Below are 16,188 nucleotides of genomic sequence, written 5' to 3' on the forward strand. Positions count from 1 at the left end.
CATTGTTTGAATTATATATCTATTCATACTATGTACATGCTTTTATTTTGAGCACCACCATTGCTAAGCTCAAATTATCACTATGTTTGATTTAATATCTCCATGATGTCTTTTTAAGCATTTTCACTGCATAGAGTATGTGTCTGTTCATTATGTCTCTATTGTATTTGTTTATTTTCGATATATGAGTTTGTGAGTCCCTCTGGTATCTTACGACCCTCTTTTGTTCATATTATCATTAATATATCATTTAAATAAATCATTTTCATTACTTAAAATATATATTTATTTAATATATCCCCATTTTGTATTTATCATTATTCGTTGGTTACCAATTGTCTTTGCTTTCGTATGTAAAGTCGAAGCAAGTTACTACAAATTTTTATTTAAAAAATTCTTACTCAAAAAATGTTTAAGGCTGCTCGACACTATAAAATGTTACAAAAAAGTAACACAATATTTCGCAAAAACTTTTTTTTATCGTACGTGCATGTATAATCAGACCAACATATGTTATGAGGATATATGTACGCCATTGACAGAAATTATTCAACACAGTGATTATTAAAGTAATTAAGATGAACACACAATGTTGACAGCTGTCCATATTTTTGACCATTTCACCAGTTATATCTGTTTGTTTTGTTCACATATCATTGTCAATATAAAGCAATGACATGCGACTGTTGTACAAGTGAGAGGCTTAGCTAGCTATAAATTAAGGTTTAAATCAACATGTTCTACTTGAGAAAAAAGTATTGTACCAAGTCAGGAATATGACAGTTGTTGTCCATTCGTTTGATGTGTTTGAGTTTCGGAGTTCAGTATTTTTATCCTTTACTTTTTATTACTGGTGACATATTGTTAGACCGTTAATGTATTCCGTTTTTTATATTCGCTTCTTTTATTACCATATTAACAGTTAAACTGTTGATTTAATGGTATAATGCTAGATGCTTTTCTATTATAAAAAAAACCAGTATGGTGACTGCAATTTATGTGTGTTTACTTTTGTTTTAGTTTGCCTGTCCTTTTATTCATCAGTGTAATTAAACCGGTATTAATACAACAGCTTTGACATTGACGTCAAAATTGTGAGCTATCCCAGTAAAGTATTTAAATGAAAAGATATTCTCAAAGACTTTCTTTAATCTGTTTAATATAATGAAAAGGAAGCGACGCAATTACTGCCTGACAAAGATAATCATTAAAATCAATCACGCTTAATGATGTTTATTACTCTCACGGACTATAATATTACTTTTTGTTTAACATGTTTTATAATTAAGGTTAATAGTAGATGTTGCATATTACGTAATGTGAATGGCTCAAAAATTATCCAACATGCAAGAACAATGACTTGTTATGTAACTGTCATTTAAAAACGTATTCCCATTTTTTTTCGTTCGACAACTTTATGATAGGGATAACGCTTTTTTTATCATTTATTAACGTATATCAATTCAAAAGTAAGTTGACCAGCTGACACGTGAAAATTTACCTCGGATAAAAATCATCTGTACAGACAAAAATGAAAGAGTTGTAAAAATGTCATGAACTCTAACTTATAAAACTTTAAATAATTATTTGTATTTCTGTTTAATCATTTTCTGCATTGAGAATCCTTCATAAAATACTTATAGAAGGACAAGTGTCAATCTAATAACAGTAGACGTTTAGTGTTGAATACTGATTTCCTCATCAACAAATTATCAGATATGTTTTGCACCTTATTAGTACTGATGTTGTAACAACTGCAGCCTGGGTAATTTGTAATGAGATAACCCTAAAGATATTTCAGCAATCACAAAGTTGTTCAGCTACTTTTTAACACGCAAGGAAATACAATTTGCGATACAATACAAAAATGATTGTCTGGTAAATGACAATACGGGACAATCGCTAGTATGTGGTCAGTATAAATACTACGGTTGAATTCCACATACTTATTATAATATATCATCATGTTCTATAGGTTTATAAAACTTCCTCAAGAACTCTATTCGTCCGGTTGAGAAATTAAATTCTAAAGGCGACAAGTAACTCATATATTGCTATTTCTGCAACTATCAGACACTCAAATCAATTAATGTGTTCGTAGATAGAACATGTTTTTGTGTTTGGTTAAATTGTCCCCTTTTAAAATTGTTATACGATGATGACTGATGTACCCATATTTTGACTATTTTATTAATTGTGACTGTTTATTTAACGCATCATGTAAATATAACGAAATTTGACGAGACTGTTATTTAAGTGAGAGGGTTAGCGCTATAGAACCAGGTTTAATCCACCATTTTCTACATTTGAAAATGCCTGTACCAAGTCAGGAATATGACAGTTCTTGTCCATTCGTTTTTGGTACGTTTTGTTATTTGATTTTGCCATCTGATTATGGACTTTCCTAATTGATTTTCCTCTGAGTTCAGTATTTTTGTGATTTTACTTTTTGAACATGTTTAAGCCAGTGTTTCAAGAAAAGAAAGCATAAAAAAAAGTATTATCAGCTCTATTTCCCCAGAAAAAAATCCATTTACATATATACTGAAACGCCAGTATTTACCCTATAAAGTTACCACCAATGAATTAATCATGATTAAGAAATGATGACATGGTTTTGTAAGGTACATTCACTTCTATCAACTACTATAGGTGTAGGAAGATGTGGTGTGAGTACCAATGAGACAACTCCACATCCAAATCTCTGTACCAAGTCAAAAATATGACAGTTGTTATCCATAAGTTTGAAGTATTTAAGCTTTTTATGTTGCCATTTGCCTAGGGACTTACTGTTGTGGATTTTTGTCGAATTTTACTTTTTGACACTTTATAGATGTTCGGGAGACTATTCAAATATATTTGGATCAGCATACCTTTAAAATGTTAAAACTTGTGCCAAGTGTGAATTTGTTTTGCCTTTTATAATTTGCTTAATATCAAAACGGTACTAGTAGTTCCAATGTTCATTATCTGTCTGTTTTGAATTGTTAATACTATATCTCATTCGATTTCCTTTTCCAAAAGTTGATGGACACTAAAAATTGATTCAATTGTGGGAATGAGAGTCAAATTAATACCATTTTACTTCAAAAATCCACACTCAATAAACTTTTCACTTTTGTTGATTGATATTGAAACTATTAAACTTATTTTCACATAACATAACTGATGGCATATACAATTAGCTCTATGTGACATTTACGGCCCTTTCTATGCGTGCTATGTAATCATTATGTAAGGTTCGGTGCATTCTGTCAGCACTTATTGAATCAAGCAATATATGTGAAGTCTATAAAGGCAAAATTAAAAAAATCGGTTAACTTTCTAAGTTGTTTTCAAAATGAAACATGGACTCAAACATTTACATAACAGCTTACAGTTGCTAATCATTTGCTGGTTCAAATCAACTTATGTAAACATTATTTCGTAACGCACGTTAAATGTTATTTTTGTAATTGATATTAAAATCATGTGGTCAATAACAGATTATTATTATCCCTAGGAATAAGTATAATTCGAAGATGTGATAATTGTGTTTTGGTGCACATAATTTTCTTTTAGAATTATTGGTGTCAATATCAAGTCTATTTTAGTAACATTTCGAACAGCTTCACGCGGTAAAGGTGTCCTGCTTACTGGTTTATATTGCAAAAAAGTTAATATTTTTCACTGCAGTACATAGGTATAGGGCAATTTTATTTATGATTGCACAGGAGACAAATATTTACCAAAGTTCAAATGCTGTGATTGCAAGTAATAATAGGCAACGGTACATCATTCAATAGTGAGAAAACCTAATACCGTATGGTCAGGATAACTTAATACCACACAATTTACACAAAAATGTATGAAACAAATCTACACTAATGACTGGACTACAGACCTTTAACGTGGGACCGGTACATACTTATGTGGCGGGTTTAAACATGGTTGTGAGCTCTGAACATTGACTTACCGTATACAATGAGGGAATAGCAAAGTGTATAGTGTTGAAAAGGGCTTATAACTTATAAATCAGATTGGTACATAACTGACAAAACATCTAACGAAAACAGTCAAGGCGTGAAAGGATATTTACACTTCCATTACAAAAAGACACGGATACAGAGCTCGCAGTTTTTGCAGTTAATGACAGCTGATCAAATATTGTAAACCAACACTGGGAGAAACTGTAACTTATGTATAAAGACAAACACAAATGTAAAGGGACTACTGTTTTATGCTTTAAAGGTAGAATTGGAGATTCTGATTTTTGTTATTTTTGATATAAGACCATCCACAACAAAAGAATAAACATTCAAAAGGCAGTTTTTAACAAAAATTCTAGCAAAACAAATGTTAAAGATTGATAAAAATAGTTAAATATTATTGTCTCAGAAAATAAATCATCGTTTGTTGCAATAAACTTTTGGACCAATAGCTTTGTAAATTGATGTGGTCTTGACTACAGACTCCTGCTTCTAGAAATGTCCCTGCCACACACTTAACAGAGCATCAAGTGGTCATCGCGGGCCCCTATTGTCACATTGTTTAAATAGACATTGGAAAAGTTATTGACTGCATTTGAAGTCTTTTTTAAAAAAAAATTTTTTTATTGATACCTTCACTTGTGTTGAACGTTTTTATGTACATGTAATTCAATAAAAAAAAATCAAGATATTTAGTCGGAAGGAGACATGAAATTGACAAAATTAAAAAAGCTAAGAGTTTTGAACCATCATTAAAAAAGTACAACTTAAACACCTTTTGTTTGGATATCATTACAATTAGAAAAATAATGCAATATTATGTTTCATTTGAAATAAAACATCCAAGAGACTTTTGGATTTTTTTTAGTAATTTTAGATTCAAAAGGGTTCATAGATGTTTTGTTTACTTTTTTGTACGTCAACGTTGCGATCAGTCGGGTACAATGATGACAATTCTTCGAGTCAGCCTTTGTCAGATAGTATACTTGATCTGATCGCTTGAGTGTAGACTTCTGGTTGTTTTATGTAAAATAATCTTCTAGCCTGGAGGAAGAAAATGACATTGTTTGAAGGTTTTTTTTTGTTTTTGGTTTGGTTTGTTTGTTTATTTGTTTTTGGTTTCTTGAAGATTTCGACTACCTCGACCTGATTATGGTAAATAGGTTTACACTTTTTTGTACCTATATTTGTGTTTTTTTTAATTTATACAGTAAACTATCCAACTGCGTTAATAAAGCATCACTTAAATCTTGGTTTTGCTGAGCAAATTTTAATATCTAAAAAAATATAACAAAATTCTTGACATATTATTTTCTAAGAGTTGAGTGCATATTGCTTTTAAGATTTACGTTTTCTTTCATACAAGTATTAGTTTCACGACAGGAACCACATCAAGTGCATATGATTGGTAATATTTATAAAGGTTTATTGTAATAATTTATAGTGGGAGGTTTTTTTCTCATTTGCTTTTTTCCCGACAAATGAGACTGTAAAAATTGGGGTCCCTTTATTTGGCAACGGAGGGTTGATGTAACAAGTGATTGCTAAAAAAATATGTTTAATATTAAAAAAAAATAAAAAATAAAAGTGCATATGATTGAAACAATTGATATAACAATAACCTGTTTAATTGCTTTACTGATATTAAAGTTGTCGTTAATATAAAGCAAGCGTAGTGCAATGATATTTAAATTCGATAAATACGACAAAATAACACAGGAACAATAACTCTATAAGATGCGCAATCGAATGATGTGTTATTGTCTCCTGTATGTGAAGTAACCAACATACTAATCCAATTATAGAATTTAACACAATCGGTAGACTTACAGAAAAATCATACTACTGAGTTGGGACATAGGCACTGCGTATCGGTCAGCCAACTCTTGATAGTGAACGTCAAACGTATGCAGTGTCGATTTCATTTACCCCCCTCATACATGTATTTTGTAATATATTATACAAAAACTTTATAATGCATTAGTTAATCCATTAGTAGGGACTTAAGTTGAACATGTGGGAATTCACATAATTGTCAAGAACTAACCTTTTTTCTGGAAAGATAACCAGATAATCAATATTCAAAATGTAAATCGTGAAAAATAACTTAATGGTGGCGAGAGAAATTTATCTAGCTAAACGATATGAGGTCTTACAATATAAAAGTGACAATAAGAATTGATTTTTAATTCTACCAAGTGTAAGAAATAAAATAGATATCAAATATATTTGAATATAGTTAGAATACTATTTTTCATTATTAAAACAAAAACTTTGTGAACACGATTTGAGAACGTCTGTAGACAATAAAATGAATTAGTAAAAAAAAAAGGGCAAAACTCTGTTCGATTTTTTTCGAAATGGCTGACTAATGAAATGTCAGATATGAGTTCAATGAATGTACAGTTAAAGCAATCAATTCAATCTGTATGTACTTTTCCCATCGTGTAATCATTGTTCGTCATTAATCTAAAGTTGTTTTAATGACATTTGGTCCTCTTAGAACATTTACATAGATTCTGTTGATTGATTGATTGATTGAAAAGTTGGTGTTAAACGCCACTTAACGTAACCGTGTTTCTTTTATTTTCCTATTTTACTAGACAATATTTTACGTATGCATCTTCACTTAATATTTTCATTATTATCATTGCACTAGTCCTTATTCATCTAATAATGCATGTGTCAACACTTATATGACAAAACAGACACAATTTACAGAATTGCAGGGTCACTAAAAATAGACAATCAGATTTTAAGAAAGATTTGCTGTTGCCATAGGTTTAGGAAATTCCATTTGCAAATTAGAGTTCAAAAAAGGAGAGAGTAAAGTGTTCTATAGTAAATACTAAAGAAGTGTTATATAGTTAAAATACGAAAGCCTAAAAACATTTTCATCACACAATGCAAATCTATATATTTGTCAAAGCATTCATTCAAACGATGTTCCATTTTTGGAATACCTTGCTTTACGGTTCCAACAACTGTTTTTTTAAATTTAAAATGATCCTATTTCTTGAAAGGACTTGTAATTGCATTGTTGTAAAAATTTCAAATACAAGGAAGAATGTTTTCTTTTAATCTCAACTCAGAAAGGGAACAGAAACTGAAAAAAAGAGACTTCAAATGGTGAGATTTCAAAATGGACGAGTTGGATCGATGTTTCAATGATAACAGATTGGATATTTCGGTTTCTTCTCGTAGGTATATAAAAAGACATCGCTCACAATACAAGACAATAGTATCACATACATTGCAAATTTAATTATGACTGTACTTTAGTAGACGTTTCTATTTGTCCAAAAATATGATGAAGACAATCATTTTTGTATCTACAAAAATGTTAATTTAAAATATGTCATAATGTCTTTGCGTTAATGTTTATCCAGGATAGCACCCATTATTGATAACTAAAACCATGTCAGGCATTGCGTTATTAACTAACATTTATATAAATGATAACTCACATTCGTAATTGTAAAAAAGATAAGACTGAAATAAAAATAAATGATATACGACTAAAGAAACATATAAATAAGATAGATGTATGTGTTATCTACCGATTACTCCATTACACACAAATGAAATATAAATCCATTCCTGAACCCACGAAACAATAATTGTAATCTTGTGTTACTAAAAACCGTCTATATTCAATGTTTTATTATGCAAAGTTACCACAGAAAGCATGGATTACTTATAACTTGCCATTATAGTCCGAACAATGGTGACAGAATTCGATGTTTTCATAAATCTGATTTAACCGTCATTTTCAGGATATTGAAGATACTAACTTGACGCAAAACTTTTTAAAACTAGTTGTCTTTAGTTTCATCAAGTGCAAACCTTTATTTCATGATATCTGTCAATATGATTTTGAAAGGTTTGGCAATAGAGTTCAAGACAGTGCGTCCATTTGTTTAATGTAAGTCAACAATGGGTTTACAACTGCATTTATTAAACTGAATACGCTCTTATTTTACATGTTTTAAAAGGTATGCCATCTTTATATGAAATATGTTGTGGCAGAAACAAATATATTGGAAAACCAAATTCAGATTTTATCAAGAAATGCATGTAAGTAAACAAGTATACATATAACAAAAACATCAACCACAAACAAATATATAATGATTTTTTTTAACGAAATGTGAACAAATTCTAAGTTTTGGATACATGTAACTGAAATTCCACTTAATGGAAAAAGTAAATTGAAAAAAAAATAACGTTGCAACTCTCTCATTCGAATGCCCTTGAAGGTTTTGGCAGTTGTATCCCGGCCCTGATTGTTTGCTTCTATCAAAACATGTATAAAAAGGAAATATTTGTTTTTAATTAACTTCTTGCGGTGCAAACGCTTTGTCTCTTGCCCACTTAGATGGTCAGAATTAATTAGAGTATGTTTTCTTAAGCTTATTTACACGAATTCTCTCGAAGAACAACCGTGTTCAACTTCCAGTGATGTTTTTTGTTGTTTATTTTTGATATCATGCTACTCGTTTGAGATGGAAAAGTATCTCTAAAACCTAAGGAGGCACGTGGCGTTGCTAATGAAATTGACATAAAAATGACAACGTCATCAAAGGTGAAATAGCAATAAACAGATTATCATTGTTCACCTCAACTCGATTGCTTTTCTCTCTTTTTGTCGTACCGGCTCAAGCGAGAAAACCAATCTCGTTGAGATGATCAACGATAATGTATGATAATTAACGTTCATTTCACTGTATGTATAAATCTGCTAAGCTCTTTATAAAGTTGCATATCATGGCCTTTGTATGTCAATACCAGGCCTTAATAACTTTGACACGGACACACAGTGAAGTCCCAATGATTTAGTTATCGTTCCTAAATTTTACACAATCTTGTCAGGTCCGGATTTTTAGGAAAACAAAGAAACACTCTCAAAGAGACAAATTTAGCCCGATAAATTGAATTTCAGGTTAATTGCATATTGAAATTGTAAAATAGTATCTGCTCGGCACAATATATATAAGTTTTTCGATATCGTTCGCCGTGTTCACACTTCATATCTTTATTCGAAGCTGATATTTCACATATCACTATGCAGACAACCTGATAATCGACACTTTTCACTCTCAAAAATTATATCAGGCCTCCTTAGTGAAAAGTGTGTGCCATGTATCGATATGACAAGTCAATCCATTTTGAACTCATTTAAATAATTCGTTTTTATGTTGTGCTGTTACATCACTGTCCAAGAAAAGAGAGAGGATCGTTTTCCTTCAAAAATGTTTATTTTATATTATTACAGTTAAAACATTTCAAAAGCAGCAAGTATGGCAATTTATATTATAAAATTACTGATAAATTTCAGGTTGACTGCCCGTCTAGGATATTATTGTGTTACATCCGCACAATAGTCAATGACAAAAGTCTTTTACAATAAATTTTAAATATAAATGAATGATGAGTGTACAATTTGATGTCTTTTATAAAATTCTTATAATCGATGCAAATAACATCAGTCTCTTTCAACTAAAAATGCACATTTCTCCAGGGCTATTGCTTAAATATAAAACTGAGATTAGAACCGTTTTGTTAGTTGAATGTCCTATCAAAAATGAAGATTGATACAAACAAAAATCACGTTAACTATGGCTTAACTGGATTACAAAGGTCCTATGTTTAATAAGCCTTTACTATTGACTTCCATGGAAAATAGTTATAGTGCACGGTTTCTATCTTATACGACAGCTATTTATTTAATTAGAGTGGTGAAAAAGTAGGATGTTTTACCAGTAGTGTTATTTTTTGACTGAAAAATTGTTTTAATAAATCTTTTTTATTGGATTTGTGTTTCTACATCAAGTGTGTAAAATGTTCCTAAGTGTATTATGAACTATGAATAAATCTGTTAAGATTATCAGGAAGGCTACATTACTGATATTGACAGTCGTTAGAGTAGAAAATGTGGCTATAAATAAATATATTAACGTAAATTGATTAAAATATTACTTTGTAAGTTGTATAGAAAGTTACTGATGTCGCAAGTTTTATACATCTTTTAATTCCCGACAAAAAGGTTAAATAAAGTTCATGGTTTGGATTTTCCACTCCCGGAAATGTTATCTACTTGAAGTGTTTTCCCGCATGATATGCAATGTTAGATAAACATTACACTAAATGAAAGAACACAACAACAACAAAAAATCCCAACATTATTAATTTCGAAATATCTTTATCAAGAAAACTATTTTGATTCCGGTTATGGAATACATTCTTCTGCATTTATTTCCATATTTTTCTAGAAATTCACAATTGCATGTTTGTAGTATAATTATTGTGTGTTTACCTAAACAAGGTGTTGTACATACCGTCATTGTGTAATTGTGCCATGGTAAATGTTTGTTTCTATAGTGTTATTTGTCTGCAGGCCGATTCGTCATTTGTTTAAATAGATACTTCACCAATAATGATAGTGGCCGCCAAGTTTGGCTAAACTTAGCCAAGTAATTACAGAGTTTTGTAAAAGTTGACGAAAGACGACAGCGACGGACGACGATGGCAACAACGGACGAAAAACGCCAAGTGATGAGAAAAACTCACTTTGCTCATATGACCAGGATAGCTAAAGATAATTTCAAATTTCAAACTTGAAGCATTCGTGTGTATTGTTTTTGCATATAAACTAGATTGAAATGTGCCAATAAGTATCAACAAATGTTTCTACAATGTATTTTCGGAATATTATGTGAACAAAATACGTCATGAACTGCTCAATCATGACACTCGTAATATATGCTGTCAAAATTATATTAACATTCTGATTTGATTGCAAATGACATATTATAAAATCTTGTGTTGATCCTGAATATTAGGTTTTTAATATATAGTTGAAAAGAAATAAGCCACCACATTTGCACTGCTTCAAGAAATAGATAGTTTGCCATAACAGAACGCTTGAATGGTAAATCAAATTTAAGTGTACATTGATTGTCTCGTAATTACCCACTGGTTTCATAACCCTTTATTTGTTTATATAATTTTCAATCTATTTTAATCAATTCAATCAAAATACGTCAATAAATTTATTTGAAGTTAGTAAAAACACCAACAGTACAATATTAGCTCAGTCATACAAGCCGACAGCGCCACTAACAGGTTACTCAGATTATACATACATTAGACTCATCATGCACTTATCTAAAACAGAAGAGTAAGTAGTCATGTATCTGATTAAATCACAACACCAAGTCGAACATTTATATTTAACACTGTCATTAAAGCGGGAGGTTTGACATGCAACAACACAAGGTTCAACCCACCAATTTTATCTTAAAATGTCCTCTACCAAGTCAGGAAATTGGACATTGTAATATTATAGTTCTGTATATGTGTGTTACATTTAAATGGTGTGGTTCTCTTGTGTCGTAGTTCTCCTCTTATATGTGCTGTGTTTCCCTCAGTTTTAGTTTGTAACCCGGATTTGTTTTTTTGTAATCGAAATTGATTTTCGAACAGAAGTATACCCTGTATGCGTACATTGCCTATAATGTAAATTTTAAAATGGTTTGTATGCACATTGAACGACAAATTTATGTGACGTATACAATTTTTCTGACGTCAGACACTCAAATCAATCCATGTGTTCGTAGATAGTAGATGTTTTTGTGTCCTGTTAAATTGTTCCTGTTAAAATTGTTATACGATGATGACTGATGTACCCATATTTTGACTATTTTATTAGTTGTGACTGTTTATTTAACGCATCATGTAAATGTAGCGGAATTTGATGAGACTGTTATTAAAGTGAGAGGGGTTAGCGCTATAGAACCAGGTTTAATCCACCATTTTCTACATTTGAAAATGCCTGTACCAAGTCAGGAATATGACAGTTCTTGTCCATTCGTTTTTGATGCGTTTTGTTTTTAGATTTTGCCATATGACTATGGACTTTCCAAATTGATTTTCCTCTGAGTTCAGTATTTTTGTGATTTTACTTTCTACTGTTGCCTTTATTTATTCAGTATGTAAAGAATTAAACCAGTGTTATGTTTGATTATCAATTTAGATAATATATTAACAACAATAATTTGAGTGGGAAGAGTTGCCATTTAAGGAGTTAACTAATTTAATAACAAGCTGATTGATGTTTCTGATTTAAAGTAGTCTCACAACTTTTTAACAACAAATCATTGCATATTGAAATAAATACATAACATCTCGTACTAAAGATATCGATAAAATGGTCTGCTACCAAAATAAAATTTGTGTACGTGTATAAATAGTAAAAGAACTTAAATACCGAACTTATAGGGTAATTCAAAACGGAAAGTCCCTTACCAACTGGCAAATTCAAAGCGCAATCACATGAAACAAATGGATACAAACTGTCAAATTCCTGGTACTGTACATGTGTTTCCTTATGGTAAAAAAATAGGAGAAATAATACTGGTTTCATAGCTATTTTTTTCAAAATCTCTCACTTGTATATTTTAGTTTAATAAAATCAGGCAAATACAAAAAAAACCCGGATAAGAAGCTTTTCATATGAAATATTTGTTTGCTTCAACTGCCATAGTTTTCTATCATCGGACACTTAAAACAGAGGTTTATATATTATCAAATCTTATCGTATGTACTGATATATTCAATAAAGATAAATCTTATGTTTTTTCGTACATAGTTTAATCTGTTTTGGCTTTGCTGCAAAATACAACGAGAGAGGATATTAAAATTTAATAATATAAATAAAGGCAACTGTAGTATACTGCTGATCAAAATGACTGATCAAAGTAAAGTATCTTAGTTTTTTTTTAAATCCACAATCTTTTGAGAACACTAAACTGGTTTGGTGGTTTTTTTTGTTTTGCTTTGCTTTTTTTGTATCAGAATACGATATTTTATTAAGTTAAAATCAATTATATCACCAATGAATTCCAGTCCTTCTACAGTTAAAAAAAATGAAAGAGCATGTCATAGCAAACTGATAATACGGTTTATATGTTTCTGTTTATTCTGCTTGCACGAAAACCAAACATTGTATGTTCTTAGGTCCGACTTCTAAGCTTTAATTACTTTTTTGTACTTGTTATTTGCATATTGTCATCTACCAAAATATTTGTTTGACTTGTTTAGTCCTAAATTTCAAAATTTTAAACGTTTTAACAAGCGCCAACCTTCATCATAACCTGTGATAGCAGTGTAACATTACAACATAAAAAAACACACTGAAAATATCAAAGCATTCCTCCTTGACCCTGTAATTTACTAAATTCGACGCAGTATTGTTTGGTCTGTCAGTTCGTTTTGTGTGTGCATCGATATATATTTGTTCTGCTGATAAAAATTAAAGATATAAACTTATTTTCTTTTTTGTCTGTGTGAGAAGTTTTTTTCTTGTAGTCTGCAACTGCAAAAAAATATTGAAATTTTAAAAGTTGACAAGGATTTATCTGTAAATGTGTATACTTTCGAAAAGAGAAGTCAAATAAATAGAAATCGATTTTCTAAAAATTAGTTTTATTATCTCGATATCTGACAAAATCAAGCATATTTCAGTAGCACATTGTTGAAGTTCTTTAACTTTAAGTCACATTGTAGATCGTTTTAAAATAATACCTGTTGAAGCTAAAATGTAGGATAACATATCTATAATATATGTTTAAATTTTTTTTGAATATCATTCGTTTTTAGAACATAAAATCGAAGTTTCTAGCCACTGAACTATTATAAAAATTTAAAGATATTCAAAAGTCGTACTAGAACCTTGTTGGAAAGCAAAACAGATATTTCCGAAAAAACATTTTCACGGAGGTGAAATATTGCTGCCTTGATTTAACTTATTGTTCTTGCGTTAACGTAAATAATGATAGTAAAGGTTTAAAACAAAAACAAATAAGCCGTTACAGTCCTTTAAATATTTTTCTTATTATAATCACATTTACCGAACATTTGTGCGACAATACACTCTACAACTTCTAACAAAAGTTGAGGTTGATGATAAATATATGGGAAACTTCCATTATAGTTCGCGGTATAATTACCTAATTTACACACAAGGGTATTATTATATTTACGACAACTGTTTTGTCTGATTAAAATGAAGACAAAATTGCTTATAAACTAAATGGATCAATTAGATAAAGAATGAAGTAAGGTTGTTGTCCTTCGTCCTAGGAGACTAGGTGACCTGTAGGAACGGTAGGAGAATACATTAGTTAAAACTGTTGTTTACCAATAAGCTAAAAAGTACTGTGTATATTTTTTCACATTCAGACAATCCAAATGAAACGTGCATGCATTAATATGGTCATGCACATTAACTATTATATTTTATAGAGACAAGATGTTCATTAGAATACAGAGCTGGTAAAGTTTATTAAAAAACGTTCTTTGAATTATCTTAGAATAAACACCTTGAATTTGATTAGTAAAAATGTAATTAATAGTATCACTCTCTTTAAACAAAACTGTTTCTAACTGTGTATTTGATAGAGACAAATCCCTCATCGTTATGTTTATATTGTATTGCAAACTTTTGAATATTGTTTTCAGTGGCTTATACATCGATTTTTTCATCAACAAATAAAAACAAAATTAAATTTGTATTTATTTCAATTGCTTTTATATATAATAATAAAAATCTATAACACAAATTTCTATTAGTGCCGGCCATTACATGTATTTATCGTTAATTCAAATTGTTTCAGATGGCATAGCGTTTATTGTTGGACAACATTTTATTTGGGAAAATGTGAATACAATTAGAAGTATATATATATATATATATAGACAGTTTAGATGGTTTTACACTAGTAATTTTGGGGGCCTTTATAGCTTTTTGTTCGGTATGAGGCAAGGTTCCGTGTTGATAGCCGTACATTGACCTATAATGGTTTTACTTTTTTTTAAATTGTTATTTGGATTGAGAGTTGTCTCACTGGCACTCACACTGCATCTTCCTATATCTATGTATGATATATAATTGATTGAAATATCATTTAATCAATCATATAAGTCAATGTACTTTACGTCTTTGTTCTAACATAATAAAAAAACAAGGTTTCCTTCAATTCTAATCGGAAGAAGACATCAAACTATTTGTCTATACTATGAAATGGACCATACATTTTCTTTGTTTGTCATGTGTCTGAAAAGCGGTAAATAGAAAATTATTTCTATGAACTGGTATTTTGTCAATATGCTCGTAATTCTGTTTTGTATAAAGTATTTACATCAACTGAGAGTGTCTTGTCAACATACTTAGAGAAGATATATCCTGCAATTTGCTTTTATTTAAAGGAAGTGCTATGCATGATAATGCCTTAAGACGTATTCATCGTGTTTTATGGTTTCCTGTAGTTTCTCTGTTGAACATAGTGCAAACCATGATCACAAACAACTTACAAAATAACGACTAATAATTATTAACGAAAACAAAAGCAGCATGCTATACATAATCAAGTTGAAATTAGTATTCAGAATATCTTTTAAAAAATGTCATTATTGTTTGGATGAAAGGTATCATATCATGTATATGTAGGGAATTAGCTTCAATTTAAAGTATTTAACAAATGAGCATCTGAGATTAATCTGAAAAATTATTTTGTGCAAAAAAACAAGAAAAAAGTAAAAATACATGTATGATTGAAAATATGATAATAAAATTTTTCAGAAGAAAAAGTTTAGAAGGTTCTCTTTCTGCTTTCACATATCTCTAAACGTCGTAAGTTTCGTTTCAATTGCACAATCAAATTTAATGTACTAGTATGCCATCATATTGGAGAAAACACAGGTGAAATGTTAAAAGCTGCCAGAAAGTCAACAGAAACAGATTTTGGAATTTAAAAAAAAACCGATTGTATACGTCTTCAAATATTCCAAGAAGATTAAAACTTTGATTTGGAAAACTGTTAAATTCATCATTTCGTTACACAAACCAGAGTTAACAGTATTCTAATTTCCAAATTGAATTTAACATGCCGTTTTGTAAACTATTACATAATAATCAACTCGGTTAACTGCTAGTAATCTGATGATATTTATGTATTATTGTCATTTTGTTTATTTTCTTTGGTTATATCTTCGGACATCAGACTCGGACTGCTCTTGAACTTAATTTTAATGGCTTATTGTTATGCGTAATGTTAAGCGTGTACTTTTCTAAGTTGGCTTGAGGTATAGGTGATGGGTTGATATCTCATAAATAAACATGTTTAACAGTTTTGCGCCTGTCCCAAGTCAGGAGCCTCTG

The sequence above is a fragment of the Mytilus trossulus genome, chromosome 6 (genome assembly GCF_036588685.1).
Source record: "Mytilus trossulus isolate FHL-02 chromosome 6, PNRI_Mtr1.1.1.hap1, whole genome shotgun sequence".
Lineage (NCBI taxonomy): Eukaryota > Metazoa > Mollusca > Bivalvia > Mytilida > Mytilidae > Mytilus > Mytilus trossulus.